We start from the raw sequence: 14,135 nt of genomic DNA on the forward strand, positions 1-14,135 counted from the left end.
CTGTTTATGAAACAACCTGTTTTACATTTAAATTCCATGCTCAGTGTGCTATTGAGCACTGTGGTTAGCAGAACAAATAGCGTTTTGACATTAGAAGAGATTGAAAACTGAACCATTGAAAAAGAGGGAGAAATTTAGTCAGAATTACGACAACTCTTTACTGATATAAAACCCAGAAGATCTGTATAAGAGGCATCAGACAGCAGTCTGTAAAAATCTAGTTGAGGGGTGTCATTAGAGAAGCGGAGATCTGAGCTTCCTTGCCGTCCTGAGTGAACGCCAAATCAGAACGTCAGGAAGAAAGGATTCAAGAACTCTTTCCGTTCTGTTTACAGTTCAGGGTTTAAAACCGATTCCCTCATACCTTCTCAGAAGATGACATTTTCCTTACAAAAAGGAGCTTAATCGCATCAAATTAAATAACCCAACTATCCAGATAATGTCCTAAGCATCTACTTTTTACATCTCTAGCCAAGTAACATCGTAACTTTGTAACTGTAATTTTTCCTGTTACCAGGTCAAATGGGAAAAAAGATAAGAAACCTCCTATTCTCCAAGAGCAGCAATGCTCGTCCATTCTAGGAAAACATGCAGCCTTACCAGGGAGTTCACTAAGGCAGCAGTCTTCATAACAGACCTGAAAAATATGATCTTGGATCTTGTAGAGAATAATTTGTTCATTTGATGGTAAGGATCAAATATTTAAATGTCTCATAGTCCAAGAAACTATTTTGGGCAACATGGTTTAGATCTGAAGGTCTAAACCGTACTTCCTTTCAACGTACGTAGCTCTTCCCAGCGCTGTGCCTATTCTCTCCACAATACATTCACAGCAAGCAGCATAACGCTCCTCTATTTCAATAACCAGACAAGCCCAAGCAGTACCTCCCCTCTGCTTATTTTTCAGTTTACATTCTCCTTTTCTAAACAGGTTATTCAGAGTTCTGGATGTACAGCACTGCAGTAAGTATTGCACTACAGAAGTATAATGGTTTTGGTATTTCCCTGTTTTGCAAAAATACGTTTCCTGATCCCTTTTAAGATCACATTTGCTCTCCTTTAGGATTACATCACAGTCACAGTTCATAATCACCTTGCAGCTGACAGACATACCCCATTCTTTCTGTTCCTCAGTCATTTTCAAGCAATAGCACTTCCAACACATAAAAGAGAGTGTCACAAACTGCATGTTATGGGCATGATCTTTCACTTCATACTATGCATCTTATTTTTCTGTCCAGCGCTCCTGTCCACTATTCCAGTGCTCCATGTCATCAGCAACTTTCAGCTTTCTTATTTTTCATACCAACTTCCTTAATGAGAAAACATTAAAATATTTTCAAATCTGATCTTTGAGGTACTCCAGCATTATTCTCCCTCCTATCTAGCATTCTCTTCACCTTTACTTATTGATTCATTGCAGCCATTTCTCTTGCCCACCTTTCATTCCTTATTCTAAACTTCATTTTGGTTTATCTTGACTAGTATTTCCCCATGTAACAGTGCATCAGATGTTTTACTGAAACCCAGATAAATAAGGACTCCTGCCCCTTTCTAAAAAATTAGTTGTAATGTCAGATAGCAGGTTAGTGTAGTAGAACCTCTCTCTGCTAAACTCATGATGCGTTTCATCTCATTTGCTGTTCAGGTCCATGCCTGTAACCTTCCCCTCCCTCAAAGTATGTTCTAAACTAATGCACTGAGATCAAACTAACAAGTTTGTAGTCAGGCAGATGTCTCTGCCCCATCTTTAAAAAGAGACATCACAGGTACCCTTTTCCAGCCATATAAACCCACCTCCTTTTTGATAAATTCTATAAAAATCTTAACCAGTGGATTTACAATTTCATGTGCTGGTTACTTCAATATTCTGAGGTAGGGATTATCAGGTCTTTTCAGTTTCAACACATTAAGCTCTTTGCAGTTTGCTTCCACCTCAGAAATGGTAATTTCTATATATATCCCTTCCCAAGAGTTATCCTGCCTTCCCTACACGCCCTACATTATCAACTTTACTGAAAACAACAGCAGAGCATTCATTTAGCTTTTGGGCCAGACACAGATTACCTTTAATCACTACCCAATCATTTCTGTATGGTGTTTTCATTTTTCCTTTCTCATCCTCTCATTACATTTAGAGTTACAGAGCTGTTTACTATGTTTTGACTTTCTTTAAAAAGAGATCTACTCTTCTGCATCGGTGACAAACTTGAGCACTGAATGTGTGTTGAAGGATATTCTATAAATAGGAACTATCTCATTCACCAGTGGGAATCACTGAATTAATCCCAAAAACACGAAGAAAGTTGAAGAACTTGTGAAACAGGCACAACCTTTAACCTGAAAACTGGGCTATGGAGATCTAGCAAAAATAAATGTAAAGAAGTAAAGGGAGGTCCATGCGGTAGCTGTGGAGCTTTTAAATCCATTGTAGATTTTCATACGTAAAACTCTATCTTCACATCACTGACTTTTAACGGATTTTGTTCATTCTTTCATGGCAGTGAATATATGAGGAAAATACTAACGTGAACTTGAATGATTCAGGAAGCAGCTGTGTTGCTGCAAGGTACAACTAAATAGGTTAATTCTCAACTGTGACGTATGCGCAGGCCACCATGAGGCAGGTAGTTAACTTGTACCAACTGCTGAGAAACAACCCGTACACATGTTTGTATCCTATGCTAAAATGCAGTAGGTATGAGGTATTTCAGCCCTCAGCTGAAAAAGGAATAAGCTACCACACAGATACTCGGTTGTCGAGTCAGGGTGAGTGTGTGGACAATCAACACAGGCAAACAGCATACACTATCTTGTCACCCAGATTAACCTGCTTAAGTATCAGAATCACCACCCCCAACCATTTTGGTAGCCCTCTGCTGGACACATGCAAATATGGCCTTCTTGTGCTGGGGAGCCCAAAACCGGGCACAGTACTGCACATGCAGTCTCACAAACACCGAATAGAGGGGAATAATCATCTACCTCACCCTGCTGGCTACACTCTTGCTAATACAACCCAGTATGTAATTGGCTTTCTTTGCACCAAGGACAAACTGTTGACTGATGTTCAATTTGTCATCAAGCAGGGCCCCCAGGTCTTTCTCTGCAAAGGTACTTTCTACCCAGTCTGCCCCCAGCCTGTACTTACTGGATGGGTTAATTCCATCCCAGGTGCAGGACGTTGTATTTGCCTTTCATTCTTCCCTTCTTGATTTCTTTCTTGTTTTGAGCTCTTTCTTATTTCCTGCTCCACATCCAGATTGTGAGCCACAGATAAATATGGTAGGAATCTAGAATTTCCAAGAGAGAGATTGAGGTGTGACCCTCTCCTCCTTTCTCAGCTTTGTAGTCAAGGAATCCTTAGTCACAATATGACTATTCTATAAAAAAGATGCATACAGCATAACTTCTTTCAAACTCATCAGCACCCTACCCTGTAGACTACTTATCCCTTTCAGAAACTCGCGTGTTATTGCAAGATCTTGAAATGCTGTTCAGAGAGAAAGAAAAAAGAAACCCCCCTGTCCATCTACTATCAGTCTTCTTGGCATTGTGTCTTACCCATCCTTATTTCTTTATTTTCCCTTTATCTCCTAGGTGACGACTAGTAATTTGGCCTAGTGTCAGGAAGAGGAAATAAATTTGGTCCTTTATCTCAGAATGCAATTCTACATTGCTACTAGTGCTGAAATTTGCTTCTGCTTTTTGTTTTAAAATCAAATAGCTACATTACCTTGATTTCATAGCTAATGGGGGTGGTAGGTGTCCTATTTCTGAACATGTGCTATTTACAGAACAGTCTCATGTCAGTGCTAAAACACAGAAGGAGTGAGTCATCTGTATCCTGTACATGAAAAACTAAAATGATTGCTTCAGTACTTATAAACCCCTTGACCAGCTCTCCTATTCTAGCAACACACCAAGAGCAGCACTGCTATGCATCGCTCGGGTAAGGAGTGAACATGAATTTTCACCCTACCAGGCATGCCATATGTAGAGCATTAACTTAAACTGGGGCAAAGAAGATTTACATAATAGCTTTATACACTAATCGTATAGTCTTCGGACCTCTACAGTTGGCAAATAAAAAAAAAGGTGCCCTATTTATCAGAATAATTACTCAGGGGATCCCACAACACAAGAGAAAACCTATATAAAATTGGTGTAACATAACTTTTTTCCCCATTCCCAAAATATCTTTCACAGTCTAGAAAGTACCATTATGGAAAATCCTTGTGTCTTTCATGCTGCCATCCAAATACCCTGTAGCAGACACCCCAGGAACATGTGGACTAATTTGAAGCAGTTCAAAGAAGGTAACTGGGAAGAATGGATGTACTGTCTACAAGCTTAAGTGTGCTTGTTTAAGACTACTTGTTTGGGGAGGAGAAGTACTGTCAGTGAGGCATACAGCAGTGCTAATATAACCCCAATTAAGTGAACCAGGTCGAAAACAGTGCAAAATCCCCAGTAAATACTCATCAAAATTATTCTAAGAACAATGCTGTAATCACCAAGACACAAAGGTTTTATTTATTTATCTTTAAATTGATTTGTGGGTTACGCAAAATGAGGAAACTGCAGCATTGGCTGAAGAAAAAAGCCTGCAGTATGCTAGTCGCACCCAGCTTTGCCAAGCCACCTCTGTCCTGATCTGCAATAATGCTTCATTTCAGTTACAGATCTCCCTTGAAAAGGGGTCCTCAGGTATGCCAGACAGCATAGCAGATCAGGGTTGACAAAAGAGGTCCAACAGGATAAGAACACCTAACTCTTTCACTTGGAGCCTTTCTTGGAGTTGCATATTGCTATATTGATCCCTTCCCAAAGACAGTTATAGCATTAAAGGCAAAAGCTAAAATTTAACAGGATCCTATTACTATTTACTAAGCACAATCAACTTACGTGACACTTGGCAAACCACTGAAAGAGGTGACCTCTGTCCAGGCAAACTTAAAATACGCAATAAAATGAGAGAATATGAATTAGGTATTCTGTACACTACAGGCAGTGAAACTGATAGATTTTAGTTTGAAATTGATAGATTTTAGTTTAATATATGTAACATTATTCTTTTCTTTCATGCACCCAGTGACAGGGCGTTGCAGAAGATGTGTGTTTTAAGGAGGAATTCAGTCAAGAAAAACAGGTTACTGTTTGCAAATATGTATAAAGTAAGAACAGCTTTCTGATGCATTAGGAGAGAAATTCTAAGCATAAGGGTCAGCATGAAAAAAGAGGATAATAAGCGAGAAGAACCTATAATAAGGCTGCAATGCAGGGAGGGAGAGAAGAAGGGAGACTAAAGGACTATTGCCAGCATCCTGGCATACTGCTGTCCAGTATCTTGATGACTGTTGGGCAGCTCTGAGCATGGAGGATAATTAGCTTAATAATCAAGGTACTTCAGCATACAAACAGTTGTTCTTTTTACCTCAGTAGGACCATTGATGGACTGAGAGTTAAGCATAAAATAAATTATATATGAATGAGGTGGAAACCAATCAGGAGACATCACAAGTGATTCTTCAACTGAGACAACACATCCCCCCCACTGGTACCCATCCAAAGATAAAGTAGGAGTCTGTTCAAAAGTCTTGCAGGAACTGTCTCCAGTGCAAAGCCAGATGGTTATTCTTTATTTAGGTAAAGACCTTCCTTCCCTTATCTACCTCACTATCGCTTTCAGATTAGATTAGTGCAAGCCACACTTTACAGAATCATAACTTAAATCTGCATGATCCAATTTCTATAGCTATACATCCAGAGCATAACTATGAGACTCCTATGTCCCAGTTTTGAGCTGTGTCAGTGGGAAAGCTGTGACTGCAACACCCAAGATGTGGACAGTGAGAGGCATGCCACCGTTTAATTCCCATCACTTCTTACACAGTGTTGCTGTGGTAGCAGGTCTTGATCCAAGGAGCTGCCCACAGAGAAAGTCATTTGGCTTTCAAGCCCCAGCGAGTCACTCCTCATCTTCTCCGAGGAAAAGGCGGAAGGATGAGTGGAATCATAGAATCATTAAGGTTGGAAAAGACCTCTGAGATCATCACGTCCAACCGTCAACCTAACTGCCAGGTCCGCCTCTAAACCACATCCCTAAGCACCACATCCACATGTTTTTTTTAACATTTCCAGGGACTGTGACTGCACCACTTCCCTGGGCAGTCTGTTCCAATCCCTAACCACTCTCTCCGTGAAGAAATTTTTCATAATATTTGATCTAAATCTCCCCTGGCACAACTTGAGGCCATTTCCTCTTGTCCTGTTGCTTGCTACCTGGGAGAAGAGACCAACCCCCACCTCGCTACAACCTCCTTTCAGGTAGTTGTAAAGAGCGATAATGTAAGCATGATACGTACATGGAAGCATGATACAGGCCAAGTCTGGCCCATGAGCTGCCATTTGGATCAAGCTGCTGTAAATCACATAAAACAGACACAGATGAGACAGAAAATTTACCACTGAGCATATTTAGCATGTTTCTCCTGCCTGCCTGCTGATATTAGAAAACAAAGTTCTGGACAACCAAACCTCTGCAAAAACTGCTAAATAGCAGTTAACCACACAAGACAGATTGCATATGCAGGATGTTCACCCTAAGGGGATTTTATTCTTTCTCACCCTTTGGGATTTTCTTCCCTGTTTTCCCAGATCTCACTGTCCAACATATGCTGGAAAGCTCACTTTTGTTCTAAAATTCTTGGCGTACAACCCACAGAGCAGACACTTTTTGAGCTAGTTTGTGCAATGATCATGCACTTAAAGAAGTTTAACTGGGCCCTTAAATCCAATACTTTGACAATCTTGAGCTGGAGGAGGCTACTGACTGGATTTGTGTGGCTCGTACTTATGCTTCATGGAATAAAAGAAAAAAAAAAAAAGACGTTTAACCCCAAATGGATACTTCTAACATATTCTGTATTTATTTTTTATTTAGAAATTCATGACATTTCTCATGAAAACTATCCAGGTGATGAATTGCTGCTTTCCAGAAGGCACAGAAGTGAAGTCGTTTGAAGTACAGAAACAGAAACTAAAGCTTAGTGAAAGCCTACAGAACATGTGAAAACTTATTTTCCCTTTTTTCATTATTTTATTATACCCCTTCTTTCCAAATTTGGTTATATACACAGACCTCAACAAGCACTAACTTCATGCCAATGTCTGCCATCTCTTTGTTACTCGCACAGAAAAGATGAAAATATATTGTACTTTCTATTCTGCTTTTTTACTGTGGAAAAAAGTATGTTTTTATTAAGACTCACATAGCATCACAGAATCATAGAACAGCCCAGGTTGGAAGGGACCTCAAAAGATCATCTGGTCCAAACTTTCGTGGGAAAGGGAGCCTAGATGAGATTATCTAGCACCCTGTCCAGTCACAACACATAACTAAAACAGCCACATAACTGAAACATTTTAAAGAAGTCACCCAATAAGAAGCAATGAAGAACAAAACATGGTTTCCTGAAAACAAGCAAATGAAAACAGGGAGCAAGATTTAAAATGTACTCCTTCCCTCATTATCTCATGCATTACTCATAATGCTATAACGGATTCAATAGTATTTACAAACCAAATGATTAGAGACTTTATAAACTAGTACAGCATAAACTTAAATATCACAACATATTACTAGATAAATTGACAGTAACAAGAAATCCCTGTGACTAGCTTTTCGGTTAAAAATCAATCCCCATTATAAAAGAATTTGGATAATGTGCTAAATGTGGATAAAATGTGCTATATTGACTATCCTCATTAAAAACACAAACAGGAGATCTAATAAACAGCAACAGTAGTAATTAGCCGGATGGTTTCAAACAAATTAAGAGCATACCAGAAAATCCCCCTGAAAGGAAAGTAGGACTCCTGGATCCAGAATCTGGCAAGGAAACTCAATCTATAAGAGAAAGTCAAATAGCCTTTCCTTGCTAAATGCAGTATGACAGAATTGGTGATAGATAAGGTAGCTCTGTTTTGCAAATCACCGAATGCAAAGCAAAGTACTATGGGCATGTCCCGCAGCGGTTTACATCCCACTTCACTGACTATGTTGATTACCATTTTATGAGCACAGACAAGGCCTTTGCTTGTCCACAATTTTTTTTTCCCAGAATAATTCTGCTTCTCACTCCAAGATATAGCTGAGCTCCTAGTCACTGTTCTGCATAATAGTCTCTTTTAGTAGCTCTGTACTATTTAGTTTTGCAGCTATTCAAGCAGCAGGACTTTCTAGAGATTGCTATTACTCCCAAGGTTAAAACAAAAACCATACCTGCCTTAGGAAAAATGACAAATTTCCCCAGAAATCCTGGATGTACTGAATGTGCCAAGCAAGTGTTGCTGTATTATAACCAAATATCAAGTTAAGTAAGGAAGACCTTACATATCTCAGCCAATTACTTTCCCACCTTGCTATCCAGAATCATGTAATTTCCCAGAATCAGTTTCTATCCTGAAATATAATTTTCCAAATGGAAAATCATCCAGGCACAAGATAAAATTTAGATTTTGCCCATTTGTCCAACTTTTCCAGAAAGCCTTAGGTGAACAAATACGCATTTCTCTATTCATCCCTCTTACTTTCAACATTGCGTTTTTCTTGTGTTCATAAACAATGAACAGGCTAAAGAATACTCCTCTTTTCTTTCCCATAGAAAAAAATAAAAATAATGAATAGTTACCATGGGAGAATCACACTGCCACCTGACTAACCAAGGGCCCTCCTGAGCACACGCAACATTCTCATGCCAGTAACACAGAAAGAAATAATGTGCATTCCCCAGAACAAGTTCCCAGGAGATGGGAATGCTGCCGTTTATCTCCTTCACAGGCAAGGATACTAGAAACATGCATGAAGCTGCACTGCTACCATACGCTCCTGGGCATAATTAGTCAACCAGAAACTTTCCCTTGGGAATGACAGACAAGAAGAGGACGTGATCACTGCATAAAATAAGAATGAACAGGTCATTCCGGTGAAGTAAGGAAATAACAAATTTCCTGACCTGCCAGGCAATTTTTTTCTGCAAGATAACAGATAACATGTAAGAAATAGATGTGCAAGGACCAACACACAATGATGCACCTGTTTTCTATCACAACTACAAAAGTTCCTTTGGGCTGGGACACAGGAATGGTTTTAGGTGATTAAAAAAAACCCCTAAGTTGCATTTCCACAGCTCTTTTACAGTTTTTGAAGTTCAGAGTAGGTTCCTTCCTAGGGTCATGAATCATAACGGGTCAAAATGTGGAAAATGAAACACATTCCTGATAAACGGTAATTAGCGCTTGGCCACCCCATGATCTGGTCTGACTTGTCACTCCTTCAGCTGCCCCCAATTTTTCACCAATTCCAATTACAGTCAGACCCCTATAATAGACAAATACTAATACAATGCCACTCAGTAATCAGTTCCCTACATTCGAAAGTGAACAATTCCTGCTAACAGAAACTTTCAAAGACTTCTTTTTTAAGTAAAAGCAAGCGGCTCTGAGCATAGCCTGCAAGGTCCAGCAGGCCTAAAAGTTTTGTCAGTGGCAGTCAGTTACAGGTATGCTAAGAATCACTGAATTCAATACTGTCCGTTAAGGCACCTGTCTTTTCTAGGTGTATCAGCTGGGAAGAACAGAACATCAGGACTACAATTCAGGACTAGGATGAAAATTTTTAAACAAAGGAACAAGACCCATGTATTCATGACATTCATGATATTCATTGGTTGAGGAAACCAAATTGATCCCTTCAACATTTTTTATGTTCTTGTTAATCTCTTCATATGGTCACTTGGGCTCTTAACTCCTACCTTACAGAAGGTTTTCCACCTCCTGTCCTGCAGAATAAGGTGTGTTGTTACTGACTTGCTAACTTGCATTTCACTCTGGGATTGCTGGTAATTCACCCACCTTCATATACAGGATGGCTGACAACTGGTCCATCATGTGGCCTGGCCTCTTTTCCTAGAAATTCTTATTGCTGTCTGCAAGGGCACTTGGTTCTCCAAGATGGGAGTTAACTCATGTAATACTAGATGGGATTTATTTACTTCAGTTTTTGCCTCTGTAAAATACATTTTTTTCTTTCTTGCCCTTTTCTGATAGGTAAACAGGCGAAGATGCCTAGGACAAATCATTGAAATCATGGCTTTATTGAAAATCTCGAAGTATTTGTTGTGTTCTTTAACATAAAAAACTCAAGCAGTTGGATTAATGCTCAATCTGTTTTTAAAAGTATCTATATGGTATGGCTCTGAATATATCATGAAAATGTAACCCATATAGAATCATAGAATCCTTTAGGTTGGAAAAGACCTTTAAGATCATCAAGTCCAACCGTTAACCTAGCACTGCCAAGACCACCACTAAACCATGTCCCTAAGCACCACATCTACACAGCTTTTAAATACCTCCAGGGATGGGGACTCAAGCACTCCATCAGTTGAAGTAATCTAACCATTCGGCTCCTGTTGCACACACCTATTTAATATACCAGAGTACCCCATGTTGATGCTGTTTTACTTTGCGTGTGTAGTTCAACTTCCACTCAAGTAGGAAATAAAACCTAGGCATCCCACCTCAGAATAGAGGAACAGAAACCATGAAGAAATCCAAAGGTATAGGTCCTTCTACCCTTCTTGGTACAGCAAAGAGAAACAATCTGCTCTGCTGCAATCTTAAATCAGTTTAAGCCAATCTAAAACTGAACCGTTACCAAGAACTGCAGTATTGCCTTCCTTCTTACTTCAAGTTTCCTATTTCTGCAAAACTTCTGTGAATGGAAGCAAGACTGCCTTTTAGGAATTTGGCACAATATACACTTCAAAAGAAAGTGACATGACAGAGATGGATGGCCCAATCTGATTGACAAAGTTGCATCCAAAGTTGCTGCCACCAATTGCCAACAAACTGCTGCCTCAGTCACCAACTGAGGAAGCTGAGCCTCAGCTAACCAACTTTGAAGGCAAATAGGTCAAAACTCCTTGCCGTACTTACGCATCATCTACTATGACACTATAACAAACTTCAAAAATAGGAGAGTCCAGATTTTCAGAAACACTATTCATAAACCAGCTTTAAAGGCTGAAACACAAGTGGTTATTTCTCTTACCAATTTTCTTTTGTTTTTGACAAAGTTATTTTTCTCCCTAGTACCTGTAATAAAGATTGAAATTAACTCAGCTCAATTTTATATACTTCCTCATTCGTGCTTTACCAGAATGATTATATCAAACACAAAACAATAAATGTCTAGCTGTTTCTATGAGTGATATCACTCTAGAATTCACATTTGTTAAATATGCCAGCAGAAGGAGCATAAATTTTGTGTGGATGCTACAGCAAGCTTTATTTTCTGTGATTCAATAATAACATTTTTTAACAACTGAGCTGTAGTAAAGAAAAACACATACATACACACACATTATATATATACACGCACAAGCACACACAAACATGCACCTGCACACACTATATGGAATCCAAAGAATATTCTGCCTCAGTTTATAACAGCTAGGTAGTATAGCTACTGAGACTACTTAACAGTCTTTTAAATTTTTTTAAAAATTGAAAAATATTTCTTATTCTGCTTGTGCTTTCAAAATAGGTTCCATGACATTCCATGTCACACATTTCATTCCATTAGAATTACGCTGTTTCAATTTAGCCATTTTTGAAGATAGAAATGGTTATTTTATTGATATTTATGCAATTTAATCTCTATGTAATATTTTATTGTGATCAGTATTTATACACTATGCAGCACCTATGACTGGCCAAGCCTTTACTGTTCAGAACAGGGAGATTCACAAAACATAGAATCCTATTCCAGCATCATGTTTTATCTACCTGCTTAAAACACCACAAACTCATGACAACTCATGTGAGTGGAGAAATTTCCTTAAAACAATTTGAATATGCCAGTCTTCAATTCAGCATGTTCTTTACCAATTCTACCCTTGCGATTTACTGATGTAGGATACTGAATAAAGAACAACTGATGAGGAGTTCACATACCCTAGCAAAATCTAACAATGTTACCTCTAAACTAGCTGGATGTAGGAAAAATGCATGAGAGCTGCACCAAGGGCTAAAGAAATAAAGAACAAGAGAGGTCTGCAGATTATATATTTTTCTCAAAAATAATTTATGGATGCCAGGAGGGACAGTGATTTGCTGACTTAAAAGTGCCTTCTATTTGCCCTTCTCTATCCTTCTCCTCTCCCATCTTCATTTGCTGCCCGATCTAGTCACTTTTTCACCCTCTTCTTTCCCCCTCCCATTACACCTTTTTCTTTATATGATCTCCCTCAGCCATTCCAAGATTACGTTCACAAGTCCACTAGAAGTACTTAATAAGCAACAGCATTTTCTCATTCCTGAGAAAGGTCAAACCTTAACTTATTCCTGGGGTTTGACCAGAACAGAAATATCCAGAATCCAGACTAGTCTTTATTCCCTTCCTCCCTCCCCATCTTCGACCTCTCTGGCCCCCAAGCATGGGCCCTGAATCAGAAACCTCCTTCGTGATATCATAAGGAAGGGCTACAATTGAAACAAGGAAGCTCCTACACTTCAAAGATCACATTTTTATTTGACATCTCCAGTGTTTTACTTAGAGAAGCATTGATATTATTCTTAAGTCTCCTAGGTGGTGATGATTTTCAACCCTGACCCCCAGTTTCTACAAATCTGCACAAAACCACTGAATGGAGATCTATACTTTTATTGAGAAGTAACTTCTAGCCTTTACTACTGCAAAGAAAAGCTTAAAAATTTGAATCTTAAAAGATTAAGAAAAGAAGGCAAGTAATAAAGGCCCAGTACTTATTTCCATGGTTTTGAATCCCATCTTTGCTTTTTGGAGAGAAAGCAGGGATGCAATTCTGATCTGCAATTCTGGAATTGACAGGAACGCCGTAAAAAGAAAAATGCAACCCTTCTGCTCAGCAAGATTACTGCTGCCTTGCAGTAAGAATTACGTCTGCAGACTTAGGTGATGGGGGTAATTATTTTGGAGCAAACTGGATTCTTGCTCAACTCAAGGCAGAGAGAAACAGATAAATAAGACTCCATTCCTGCAATGTGGAATTGCCCACAGTCAGTTTATAGTAGGACAGGAGCTTTGGTTCCAACTGACAAATTTAGGAAACTGAAAGAATTTCTAGTTATACATCAACCAGAAGAACACAGCTTGAGCTTTGAGATCCCACCTTGGAGTTTTTCTGTATTTTACGTTGACTAACTTCCAAGCTCAACAAACTTCTTCTAGAACTCATTAGGGAAAAATTATAAAACCATTAATATCACTTTTACAGTCATTTTCTGGATTTTTCTGCACTTTGCAACATTTATTCTTCACATTTCTTACTGTAGATTTACACATTCTTAAATGAGGTTATTGCTTAACAGTTCTTCTGGACTTTCTAGAAACAAACCAAACATCAGATTTCCCACATTTCCTATGTTACAATAGGTCTTCCATCAGTTCAGAGTACACTAAATTGTTGGTATCTTAAAGAAATACCCACAAGCCCTTAAAACCAAAGACTAGATAGCTACGGCTTTGATCCTGACAACACATTTTCAAATGCTTAACTTCATCACCAAGAGTAGTTCATTCTCTACAAAATTACTTGCTTTACTGAAGTGAATGCATGGTTTATGTGCTTGCAGAACTACGGCCTAAGTGAAGAGGAACTGCATTCTGAATATTTTGTTATCTCAGTGTTGCAGCTCTTGCAATTACTACAAGTTGCCTGATATTTGTTTTTCTTCTTCCAAATCACAAGAGCTTTAAGAGCTTGAAGAATTGAACCATAACAGCCCAAAACTCCAGATGTAAATAAGAAGAATCTATTTAAAAATTCTATGTTTTTTTTTTAGCAACCTTCTGATTTTAAAACAGACACAAGAGTATACTGCAAGGATTGATCTCGTTTCTCAGTTTGTACATGGATTCTGATCGCAGCTGGGGAACTTCCATGTAATGTAGTATTTAATATTTTCCCCTAGCCCCCATTAACCCTTTAAATAAATAGAACGTTACAAAACCTTAAATAGAATTTCCTAGCACAATGGGAAGTTGTATTTCTTTTTTCAATTAAAAAAGGAAAAAAAGATACATT

The sequence above is a fragment of the Platalea leucorodia genome (genome assembly GCF_965183815.1).
Source record: "Platalea leucorodia genome assembly, chromosome: 4".
NCBI lineage: Eukaryota > Metazoa > Chordata > Aves > Pelecaniformes > Threskiornithidae > Platalea > Platalea leucorodia.